Source organism: Arachis ipaensis, chromosome B08, assembly GCF_000816755.2.
Source record: "Arachis ipaensis cultivar K30076 chromosome B08, Araip1.1, whole genome shotgun sequence".
Classification (NCBI taxonomy): domain Eukaryota; kingdom Viridiplantae; phylum Streptophyta; class Magnoliopsida; order Fabales; family Fabaceae; genus Arachis; species Arachis ipaensis.
The window spans coordinates 31,853,635-31,867,279 of record NC_029792.2 but is presented as its reverse complement, the minus strand read 5'-3'; positions in this window follow the sequence as shown (position 1 = coordinate 31,867,279).

The window sequence follows — 13,645 nt, the reverse complement described above, 5'->3', positions numbered from 1 at the left end:
CAATTTTTTATTTTTTGTCTTCTTTAAAAAAATATGGAAATATATATAATAAATTATTAATTTTCATTTTTTTCCTATAAACCGCCCGAATCGGGCGGCCGGGCGGTCGGGCGGTAATCCGCCCCGCCCGACCTTAAAACCCTGGCGGAGTGATCCATCTCGTCCCGCCCGGTCGAGCGGTTTTCCGCCCGAAGACCGCCCCGCCCGAAGGGGCGAACGGTGGGGATGAACGTCCCCTCTCTTCTTTTCTTTGGAAGAAATTGGAATGCGATGGAAGGATGAGTGCATAGAAGAAGCAGGCTCGAGGCTAGCGGCGTGGCAAACGCCGGTGCGCTGGTGGCGTAGCTCGAAATGCAAAGATGATTTTTTTAAGTTATCCATTCAGTAATTAGTGAGAGTCGGTGAGGAAAGGAGGTTAAAAACTTTATAACATCCCCACAACTTAAAGAAATGGAAAACTATAAAATACTAGGTTAATCGAACTCTTTTTACAAATGAGAACGAATACACTTCGAACCCATTCCACTTCTATGGTATTAAGATAAAATTAAAATGACTTAAACTCAAAACCCATAATTTAACCCATATATACACAATACTTACACATAATCCAGCACTTATTTATTAACTTCGAACTTTAACACCTATAACCTTGAACCTCCTTCGATTTGTGATCTCAAAACAACTCCAAAACCCCGACACAACTAAAATTATTTAACGGAACTATTAATACTCTTTTTGGCCGGTTCCATACCAAATCCAAAGCACGTAAATTATACATTACAAGACACTTTTGAATCCAATCTACTGGTATCCTATTTGACCTTACGTCCACATATAAATTACAAATCATTGAACTACTACTTGTACAAACCAAACCAAACCACTAAACTAATACACCACCTCTAACAATGATATAACAACAATCTTCATTTGTACCAACTTAATAACTAATACACTAATGTTCATACAACTTCCTTTCGTACTACCTCAACAATTTTATACTTTAACACATTATAATAACTTACCACCAACTATTTTACTACATCTCAAAATAACTCAAGAAAACAACCGTACAACACAACCACAACTATCCAAACCATTACTTACCTAACCTCTAAAACTTACTTTTATTCCAAACTTCTCAAACGTTTTCAACCAAAAACTGGCTTGAAGCCTTTCCGTATTGGACCTAAAGCCTGGGAGTTAAATGAAGGTTGAACAAAATTTCACTTTTAATCTAAGTGCTTCAAATACGGTAAGCTTCTTGCCCACTTTTTATAAAATTTAGCTTCTTCAATACCCACAACCTTCTAATATTGGTTTTTGACGAAAGAAAATTAAAACGTCGAAACGATGACTTAGACTAAAAAAAAATTCTTTGCATACAGGTGCGCATGCGTACCGGATACGCATGCGCACCGTACCTTAAAACCGCTACGGATGCGTTGACCAGGATACGCATGCGCACTGCACTTTAAAAGTGGATGCGCATGCGTACTGTTTCCCTGCGCACGCGCTCGATGTAAAAATGTGAGGATGCGCATGCGCACTCGGTGCGCATGCGCACCGGGGACAAGGTCGTTTGTATTAAAAACTCAAAATTTGGGATAAAATTTAAAGATTTGGAGATAAAAGTAAGTAAATCAATGTTTATTATCACAATTTGGAATATTAGTCTATTTCAATCCTTTTACCCTATTGAACCTCCACTTCATTTCGATTTTTCACTACTTAACTAATACTTTAAAATGCCTACTAGTACATACTATGAACCGAACAATTAGTTTACTCACCAGTACATATTATGAACCGAACTTACTAATTTACTAGACTCTATGCTCTAAGGGACCTATTTCATGGCACCGAACGGTGGTGCACATGGTCCAACTTTTGAGCTCTGAGACAACTGGGATGCTATATTCCCACTAGCCCGTGAATATTTAAGGGCCCTTGCCATGGGGGTAACTCGCTAAACTATATATATATACTCATTTTCGATACGTATCTTAATACCCCTACGTGCAGCCCCCTGTCAGGTTACCAAATCGTTTGACCTGAACAGCCCAACCGAACTATTGGCTGTCTACTCTGAGAGTCGGTATCTTGTCCGTACGTAGTACACGTATGATGAACCTAATGAACAAACACGTAATTGATCCACACGGATTCACATGAACGGTACAATTTACATATAAACAATGGATGTCATGAACGTTGGAAGAACACGAACCGAAATAGATAAATAAACAAATACTTTCCGACTGCCTCTACCTCCATACCTCCTTATCGTCACACCCTGAATCTAAATTACAATTCAATTCAATCCGGGTCTATGAGAATCTTGTGGTGGATAATATCAAAGACAGATTATGAGATTCGAAATATTAGACTCACAGCCGCAAGATCCTAACAGAGACCGTAAGGGTCCTGGAATATATAATATACGCACCGTGGAAATGGTACGACTCTTGGATACCAAGAGTGGGGTATGAAACAACAACAAAAGTCTACGTCCAGCTCTCCGTGGAGCGATCCGCAAACCTAAAGGCTTCGCCTCATCAGGGACCCAATAAAACTGATAGTCAAACATATATATATGAATCGAAAGAGAGGTTCTTTGAACTAATAAAACAAGGAGTATCTTCAATTTCCTCTCAATCCTAGAATAAAGACATAAAATCTATAAAACCTTATGAACATATACATACATTTATAAGAGGTCGGTCGGAACCAAAGCGTCCGACTCAGTCCTCAATCTATACGACATAAGAACCGAGAGATGAGTGAGAAAGCGAATAAGTATAGGTACTAGATATCCAAAGAAGTGTGTGTTCAATAAGGCAAAGACCTCGCAACACGAAAAATAAAGCGCTAAAACAAAATGGGTAAAAAGTTTTGAGGATCAAATAATATAAGAAAGACGATAATATATTTACATAAAATTAAAATCTTCAGCATCGCGGAGTGGTGGAGACAAAATGTAGGATCCACATTTTGAGATACACCATCCCACAATGTCGAAACGGTTGGAGGTGAAAACTCGATCGCGAAATAAGACAAGAATATTTTAGTGGTAATATAGCAGCAGAAGCAACATGACGTGACGAGGTATAAGTTGACGATCAAAGGTACGGGAAAATAAAAACTCGTAGACGAGAAGAGAAAGGATCGGCTGGGGTGAATCACCCTGTTCTGAAACAACAACAACAACAACATAGACGAGAAGAGAAAGGTCCCGGAAAGGTGGTGACTACTAGGGGACAACAGGTCACGGTTATAGGTGCGATCGGGATCAGAACGGTGACGGGAGTAGTGGGACAACAGGTCACGCTTATAGGTGCCGGCGGGATAAGAGTGGTGACGAGAGTAGTTCGGAACGTTGTTGGTTTCAGTATGGCAGGAGATCACGTAGAAGTAGCAAAAGTTCCTAGGGTAGGGTCTTCGGATGCTGTAGGAATGGGCCGTAACTTGGTCAGAGAAACCATAGAAGAAGTTTAGGTAGAAGGGACCTCCCTGGTTCAGGACAGTAGCGGCCGCTACTCAAGAGACTTCTGTATCCTTCCGCCGGACAACCGAGGTAAAGCCGGCGCACCAAGGAGTGGTGTTTTGGACGCCACGGCGCTAGTTGGGTCCAAGAGGAGAAGCTATACCAGTAATCGTTGACATGTGTTGGGTCGTCGTAAACCTCACGTGGGTCGGCCTACCTTGGGTTGGGCTGGGTCTGCGTACTCGTGCGGAAATAAAAAAAAAACCAGCTACCTAATCTGTTGGGGGTTAGGATCCAATGTGTTGTGTGTGGGTGAGTGTGTGGGTAATTTCCAAGATAGTGATGGGTCGATATCGATCCTAAGCTTGGACGCTACACCGAAGACACTCCCGTTGTATAACCGGTAACCACGTTACGGAGCCGGTGGTACTCGTGCGGAAGACAAAGGAGTAGTCGCACTATACCCGGACTCAAACTACTCTTCGTCGGGTAAGAGGGAGGAAATCGTGTACACGGTTTGCGAAAGAAAAACCCGGTTGTTAATTCGGACAAAACCAATCCAAAAAAGGAGGTTTTTGTGGTAAATAAGTCAGGTAGTCATTGTATTAGGGTTAATTGGCAAAAGAGACTAAATTGTAGTAATTGGTTTAATATTATAGGGAATTTTAATCGTTAAGGGAGTTGTTGTCGTAGGCAACGGAAACCTCAAACTAACAAATTTACACTTAATTAAACGTTATTGAGGTAAATAAGTTTTACAAAATTCCTTAATGGTTAGATAGAGATAGTTAAAGAAGGAGGGAACCATAACGGTAGTGGTAGAGTTGGTGGCTTAGAGACGAATAGTGACCGTGATAGCTCGATTTGACGAACGTGGGTTTCAGAGCGTATGAAAACCCCCTGTTCCAAATGGATGTAAGAGTTCAAATGTGACGCTAGGTATTGAGAAATTGATCCTGCAGCTTAAGTGATCATGGTTAACACTACACTTAGGTGAGTAACTAATACATAATTTACAGTGTAAAAATTTTCAGACTTACTAAAAAGAATATAACTTTTAAAAAAAAGCTTTAAGAATAGAATTATACTTTATATTATCCATTTCTGGTATATATAAACTATATATAGTTACTAGAATCGTTGTGGTTCACAAATGTATCTTTTAAATAATAAGAATGTAAATAATACCATCATTTGATCATTATGTATTTTGTGATTAAATAATAATCAGTTGATTATTTAAAACTTGGTTATTAATCTATACCGGCATTAATAGACTTCTTGAAACTTATATAGTAGTCACTTAACGCCTTCGCCACTACCTAGGAACTTTAGTCATCACTTTACCACTCTTCTACAACTACTAACTAGAACAGGTATTCTGTATGTAAGTAGTAACAGGCGATGTTCTAGTAAATTTACTTTTGAGTGTAGTAATATTAGAAAACGGAAGTTTGAAAAAACGTACCCCAGTTAAAGTCGTTCACGTGGTAGGACTGGTCACTTAAGAAAATTCGTTTTTAACATCTCAAGAAAACGGAATCCTAGTCACCGAAAACGTTAGTTTCTCAACTCTTCCAAATGACACAAAAATTCGAAACTTGCTTCGTGAAGTTAACACATCACACGATTCCTTAGTTGCAGACGAGAACGACGTGGTGGCCCATAACTCAAATCTTCTAAACTTGTTATACGTTGTTAAAATCAAACCAACGTTTAAAGAAGATGAAAGTGTTAAAAAACACGTAACCTTCAACGTAGTTTATTTTCCTTCCGTTTTTGATTCCAATTTTAGTTTCTTATACCAGACTGTAACAATGGTAACTTTACTGCTCGGTACCACATATATAATTAAAGTTGCAAACTCAAAACAACGTTAACAACCCAAACCATACTCAAGAATATATCTCAACATATACCTATAAGGTATAAATCTAGGAAATTGTTTTTCAATAAAAAAATAGCTTTCTCATTACAATCTATCTGTTTTTTTAATCGATTTTGAACGGAATAAATCGTAATTAATTAACAGCGTTGTTAATTACTTACGATTTATTCCGTTCAATGCTGACAAAAACCAACTAAAAGAAACCAATAGTTTGTAAAGGCAATAGCTTTTACAAATTTACAAATTATTGTTTATTTTAATTATTTTTTTATTAATTTTGAATAGAATAAATCATAAGTAATTAATACCAATCTTCATTATAATTTCTAAAAGTATAAACAAATTATAATTTTTATATTTACAAACATTAAAGTCTTTGTAATTATAAATATTGTTCCCAAACCAAAATAAACATAATCCAAAATATAATTATAAATATTGTCTCTAAAACAAAATAAACATAATCCAAAACACTCAATTTTCATCTTCATTCTCTTGTAAGTTGGGTTGGGGGAAGTTGGGTTTTGGCAAAAAAAATTGTAAAAATACCCCTTGCCAAAAAAAAAATTTAAGCCCGGCGGGAAAGCCCACCCCGCCCCGCTAAAGCCCGCGGTTTAAGTGGTGCGGGTTAGGCGGGCTTTTGCTATTTGGCGGTCCTAATTTTCCAGCCCAGCCCGCCTTTTTTGGCGGGTTACGCAGGCCGGCCCAGCGGGTTTAGCCCTGTTTGCCACCCTTACCTGCAAGAGTTTCAACGTGTTATTGCTGAAATGGGGAGGAAGAAATCATGATTTACTTAAATGTGCTGGGCCGGTTGGGCCCACGGGCCTAGTTTGGACATGGTTCAACCGGTTCGGCCCGTTCAGTCCAATCTTGGGCCGAATTCTTCGAAATTGGTGTCAAAATTTTCGTTTCGATGAGCTCTATCCTAATTTGGTATAATATTCATATTTCTCATCTTCTTTATTAAAAACTAATTTAGTAACTAATTATTTATTAATTTAACGGGGTTTACATCCTACCCACCTAACAAAGAATTTTGCCCTCAAAATTCAAATTTGGTTACCTGAAAAGAGATGTGGGTAGTCCTTCCGCATATCCGATTCGAGTTCCCAAGTATGTTTCTCAATACCAGCTCGACTCCAAGCTACTTTTACCAGTGATACCTCTTTTCTGCGCAATCGTTTAACGCTAGTGTCATCAATTCTCACCAGAATTGTTGGAAGTGTTAGATCTTCTCCTACTTGAATCGGTTCTGGTTCTAGAACATGACTTACGTCAGGAGTATACTTCCGAAGCTGTGACACATGAAACACGTCGTGCATGTTCGAAAAATATGGCAGTAAAGCGATCCTATAAGCCACAGGCCCAATTCTTTTAAGGATCTCAAACGGTCTAATATAACGGGAATTTAGCTTCTTAATCTTAATAGCTCTTCCCACTCCAGTAGTTGGTGTAACCTTCAGAAAGACATGCTCCCCTTCTTCAAATTCAAAAGGCTTTTGCCTTTGATCAGCATAACTTTTCTGACGGCTTTGGGCTATAAGCATTCGACTACGAATCTTCTTTATCTGCTTAGTAGTTTCAACTATCATCTCAGGCCCTAACAAATTTCTTTCTCCAATTTCATACCAACATAGTGGGGATTAACATTTTTTTCCATACAGAGCCTCGTACGGAGCCATTTCGATGCTCGCATGGTAGCTATTATTATAAGCAAACTTCACTAGTGGCATATACCGATCCCAACTCGCCGGCTGGTCCAAGACACATGCCCTTATTTTCCAAGGTATGAATAGTTCTCTCTGATTGACCATCTGTCTGAGGGTGATATGCAGCACTCAAACTTAACTGAGTCCCAAATGCACGCTGAAAGGCTCCCCAGAATCTTGATGTAAAACGAGGATCTCTGTGGGATATAATGGTAGAAGGCACGCCGTGCAATCTGACCATCTCTTTGATATACATTCGAGCCAATTCTTCCATTGTGCAACTTATTCGGATGAGGAGAAAGTGAGATGATTTTGTCAATTGGTCGTCATAACCAGTCCAAATCCTAGGCAAACCTGTCACAAAATCCATTGCGATACTTTTTCATTTCCATTGTGGAATCTCTAAAGGCTGAAGGGTTCCTGATGGTCTCTGATGCTCAATTTTAACTTTCTGACATGTTAAACATTTAGATACATGCAATGCCACATCATTCTTCATTCTTGGCCACCAGAACATCGCTCTCATATCTTGATACATTTTGGTGCTTCCTAGATGGATTAAAAACCCGCTCTTATGAGCTTCCGCCAAGATACCTAGCCACAAATCTTCGACATCTGGCACAATAATCCGATTCTTGAACCTCCACAAACTATCCTTACCTTCTGACACTCTCCTCTGTCTTCCCTGTTCAATTGCTGGTAATACTTTACGTAATGCTTCACCATCTTGATGAGTCTTCAAAAATTCTGATTTAAATTCACTTGAAATTTGCAACTGACTCAAATACAGAATTCCGGATTCTTCCCTAACTCCCAGTTTCAAACCTTGAAGTCCTTTAGTAACTCTTCTTTTTGCAGCATCATCCAAGCTCCATATAAAGACTTCTGACTCAAGGCGTCCACCACAACGTTTGCTTTTCCTGGATGATAATTCAATTCAAAATTATAGTCTTTCAGAAGCTCCATCCACCTCCTCTGACGCATATTCAACTCTTTCTGTTCAAATAGATACTTCAAACTCTTATGGTCTGAGAAGACATGAAACTTAACGCCATAGAGATAGTGCTTCCAGATTTTCAAAGCAAACACAACAGCAGCAAGTTCTAAGTCGTGAGTCGGATAGTTCATCTCATGCGGCCTTAATTGCCGTGAGGTGTATGCTATAACATTTTGGTGCTGCATCAAAACGCACCCCAAACTCTTTAATGATGCATCACAGTACACTTCAAACGGTTCATTTGGCTCAGGCAATACCAACACGGGTGCAGTAGTCAACCTTTGCTTTAATGCTTGAAAACTCTCCTCGCACTCCGAAGTCCAGACAAAAGGCATATCCTTCCTAGTTAACTTAGTTAAAGGTAAGGCGAGCTGTGAAAATCCCTTAATGAATCTCTGATAATACCCCACAAAACATAGAAAACTCATGATCTCTGTCACTGAAGTTGGTCGCTCCCATTTTATCATTGCTTCTACCTTAGCAGGATCCATAGCTATTCCCTGCTTGCTCACTACGTGACCGTCTGATCGAGAAACTTCATCTCATTCTTCCAGAACTCACATTTAGAGTGATCAGCATGCTCCTCCTCAGTGTTAGAGTAAACGAGAATATCATCAATAAAGACAATAGCAAACTTGTCCAGGTACGGCCGGAAAATCCTGTTCATATAATCCATGAATACTGCAGGAGCATTGGTTAACCCAAAAGACATCGCCGTATACTTATAATGACCATAACGCATCCTGAAAGCAATTTTCGAAATATCTTCATCTCTAACCCTTATCTATTTTAAATCTAACATTACTTCAAACTGATTCACCCTTCTAAGTTAACTAAATATTACTCCGTCTTAACAACTAATAGCATTCGACCAATCATCGACTTGGGCTTTACGATTATCAAGGCGCGTCATACATTACGAATGAATATCACATTTTAATGATATGCCAGGAAGTTTAAAATTCAACTGCTAGTTTATGGTTACCTCGTGTCTGAGAATCGGATTCGGCTGCATCCCGGCATTTCCTGTGTGGACAGTCTCGAGCCATATGCCTCAGCTTCCCGCACTTGTAACATACATCTAGCCCAGCCCTATGCGGCTCGTCTGGAGCAATCTCTCCATAGCCTTCCTATAGCATTGCCCACTTCATGGAGTAATCTTCTGCGAATTGACTCTTATTAACCAATTCAGTGAAATTCGTTAACCTTTGCGGATACACATAGTTAAAGATGTCTCTCCTAAGTCCTTTCTCATACTGAGCACACATCCACTCCTCATACTCGGCTGGATTTCCTTAACAAACTTTTGAGAAATGGCACAGGTTGTTGAATTCACGGGTATAGTCAGCAACGGACATATTCTTTTGCTTCAGCTGCGTTAACTCCCACTTCTTTGCAGTGCGAAATGCATGCAAGAAATATTTTTTGTAAAATTCCGTCTTGAATCTATTCCAAGGGACATCTGTTAACTCCATCTACAAGGTATGACATAACTCCTGCCACCATTTCTGGGCATCTCCCTCCAACATGTAGGTCACTATTTTCACTTACTGTACTTCAGGAACGTGTTGAGTGTACAAAAACCTCTTCACGTTTCGAAATCACCGATCAGCCTCCAACGCATTGGCATTTCCATTAAACTGAGGTGGACCATTCTTGAGAAAATCAGTAAGGGTCAAAGACCTTTAGTATTGACCTACATTGCTTGTAACAGCACCCGAGCTTCCATCTCGAGGTCCTTGCATCGGTTCGGTCCTAAGATTTTCCCTCTGGGTACCTCGCTCGGATCTGCGAGATGACATTTGGTCCCTGTTCACACCAAACAATTGATATTAAGGTGATCAGTCTCAACATCTCAAGTTTAGTGCTTTAGGGTCCGAAATGCATGCTCACGAACATGTATGCTACACATACCAGTCGAATATCCTAGGTAGCACATAGTCACACACAGAGTATGCACAGAAGCATAGTCAGTCCGTCCCTCGGGCTCTACATGAATGAACTACTCTGATATCATAATATAACACCCTACCACACAGAGCTTTACACCTAGGATGTAAAACAGAGGTGGCGAGGCGCTACGACTTCTAAAATTAAAATACATACATATAATAGCAGAAAGAATATAATAAACTAGGAGCCTTGAAAAATGGGTAAAACAAAATCGAGAAATAAAAAGCGCAACGCTCCGGAAACGGAATAACTTGCATGTGAAGAAACGTACAGATCATAGATATGAATAAGCAAAAGAGTGAGTAGAGAGCCAAGAATATAGCATATCTAGCTCCTAACTCAGCCTGCGAAGCCAAGGTTGGCCGGAGAATATTTACATACATATACAAGTATCCCAAAATACCCAAAATACAGAAATAAGATCCTAACTCTCCTTTAACCTCTATGAGGAACAAAATAATGAAGTTTCTTGGAGAGAAAGCTAAGTATATATATATANAAAATAACCCAGGGACTACTCCGCTTCGGAAATCCAAACGTCTAGCGAGGTGCCTCTCGACCTGCATCTGAAAAAAACAACACAGTATAGGGTGAGAACCGGAGGTTCTCAACATGATAAAGGTGTCACGCATATAATATATAAGGTTCTGGGACTGCCAGAGGCAAACCTAGAACGCCGACACTCAGATTATAAATCTTAGAGTATTAGACAGAAACCATAATAGGTGGTGTTCTAAGAGTATTTAGGCCTAACTTAACTTAACATTAAATCTGAGTCCCACACTTCCACTCCTCTATACCTCCATCTCCGTTAGCCTTTCATAGACAGATAAACAGATAAAGTCAAGCACAAGAAGGTTGCAAGTACTGCAGGTAACAAATATACATTTAACATGGCAAGTACACTTAGGCACACCTAGTTAATGCACAAACAAGTAATCCAAGTAGTATGCACATGATACATGCCTGTCCTATGGCTGATGAGTCTCATCTGTCAGTTACAAGCCAACCCGACAAGTTCGGTTTGCTAAACCATTGGACTGTCCCCCGACGTGCATCCCCATGAGTTTATGCATAGTTTTTACTCATATATATATATATATATATATATCAAATCGCTCAATGAGGGTACAATTCCCGGGAATTTATAAGTGCCTGGTCACCCTTACATCCTAGGTGTAAAGCTCTGTGTGGTAGGGTGTTACAAAAGAGAAAGAAAAGGCACGAATATGCAGACCGAAAAAACTCAAAAAGATGTGTAACAAAGTTTTAAAATGATTTTTAGCTCTTGGAATATTAGGGGGTTAGGGGAGTTGGAAAATTTAGTATGATAAAAGAACTCAAAAAGAAACAAAAACTAAATATGTTAGGTATGGTTGATTCTAAAATTCAAATTGTGAATAAGTTTGATGTAGTACGTATTTGGGGGAGTGAGGCTGTGGGGTGGGAGTATGTAGGATCAGAAGGCACATCCGGAGACTTGTTGTTAATGTGGGAAGTCATGCTGCTTAGAATGAATAACTGTTATAAAGGGAGAGATGGTTATGTGTTAAAGGAGCCCTATTGAAAAATAAATTTCATTGTACTTTCTTTTTAGTATATGGTGCTCATACTAGAGTGGAAAAACTTGCTGTGTGGGAGGAACTGAGCTTTATAACTGGCTTATATCAAGTCCCGATATGCTACATGGGTGACTTTAATGAGGTTATACAGGTTGAAGAGAGGAAAGGTCATGACATATTAACAACGTCTGCGGAAGAATTTAAGAGTTGGATTCAAGATATGTAGTTAGTGGATTTACCGTTGAATGATCATAAATTTACATGATTTAGAAGCCGCTCTTATAGTCGTATTGATAGAGTTCTAGAGACTGTAGAATGGACGGAGGAGTTTTTGGAGATTCAGTTAAAAGGGGGACCAAGAGGCCTATCTGATCACTGTCCAATTATAGTTGAGGATACTATATTCAGAGGTGGTCCACGTCCATTTTGAAATTTAGATTCCTAGTTTACACATGAAGGTTTTCTAAGAATGGTCAGGGAGGAATGGAGGAATCTTGGTGAGGTGTAGTTCACGGATAAGAAATTAACGGAAGGTTGATAAGAAATCAAGCTCGGATCAAGATTGCTATTAGAGAATTTTATAAAGATTTGTATCACCAGGAAAGATCAAAATACTAATTAATTTAAAATCGAATACTTTAATTGAAATTATAAGATAATAAGATTAATTTCCTTTATTTCTAAAACTTAAAGTATTGAATTATAAAAATATCAATTATTTAAATTAAATCATATAAAATTCTTATTATTTCATAACTACCAATTTTATAATTTCAATATAGAAAATAATTCAATAATTATAAAATTGGATAAGAATCTTAATTTATTTCAAATTCAATTAATTAAAACTNTGAACTAAAAAAATTAACAAAAAATAAAAATAATAAATAATAAAAAAATTCATATAAAGAGAAATAATAAAAATTTTATAAATAAAATAAAAACATGCATGAAGAATAATGTTGATAGAAGAAAAATAAAAGTTTAGAGTCAATGACTAAATGCCAATTAGTGAACGCAGAAGCTAAGAATGGTTTCTTCCCGTGGTTTTGAGTCACATTTGCCTTAAAAAAAAGTAGCCAAACCAAAAATTGAAGAATTGAACATATTTTTCCTTTCAAAGGCCAAAACAAATACACCCTAAACTTCTAACTATAAAATTATTTCTGTGTTTTGAGTATAAAAAATATCCAAAATTAAAAAAGAAGCGCTCAATACATTTAAATGTGATTTTCTTCTTTATACTAAACCAAACACGGCCTTAGTTATTGGGTTTTTGACAACATGCACTTTACCCACGGCTACCCAAACTTATCTAATCCGGTCAAATAGGATTGCTAATCTGATCCCCTATGAGTAAGGTTGAGTGCATAACGAATTTAATACTTTTATTTATATAAAAATTTACTCTATTTTAGTATATATAAATACAACATTATATCACAATATTTTATTTCTCACCTTGCACTGCCTAACTGCTGGCTGGCGGGCTCTCCTATTTTTTTTTTACTATTAACTATTAAATAATATATATAATTTTACAATCATTTTAATAAATTTATAATTTTTATATTCACAAACATTAAAGTGTTTGTAATTATAAATATTGTTCCCAAAGCAAAATAAACATAATCTAAAATATAATTATAAATATTGTCTCTAAAACAAAATAAACATAATCCAAAACACTCAATTTTCATCTTCATTCTCTTGTAAGTTGGGTTGGGGGAAGTTGAGTTTTGGCAAAAAAAAATTATAAAAATACCCCTTGCGAAAAAAATACTAAACCCGGCAGAAAAGCCCGCCCCGCCCTGCCAAAACCCGCGGTTTAAGCGGTGCGGATTAGGCGAACTTTTATTATTTGGCGGTCCCAATTTTCTAGTCCGACTCGCCTTTTTTGGCGGATTACGTGAACCGACCCGACGAATTTTGACCCGTTTACCATCGGATCATAGATAAAATTAGAATTATAATATTCTCAATCCATAAATAAAATAAAATTAAATTTTAGTAACAAATTTAATTCATAAATTAAATTAAAATTAA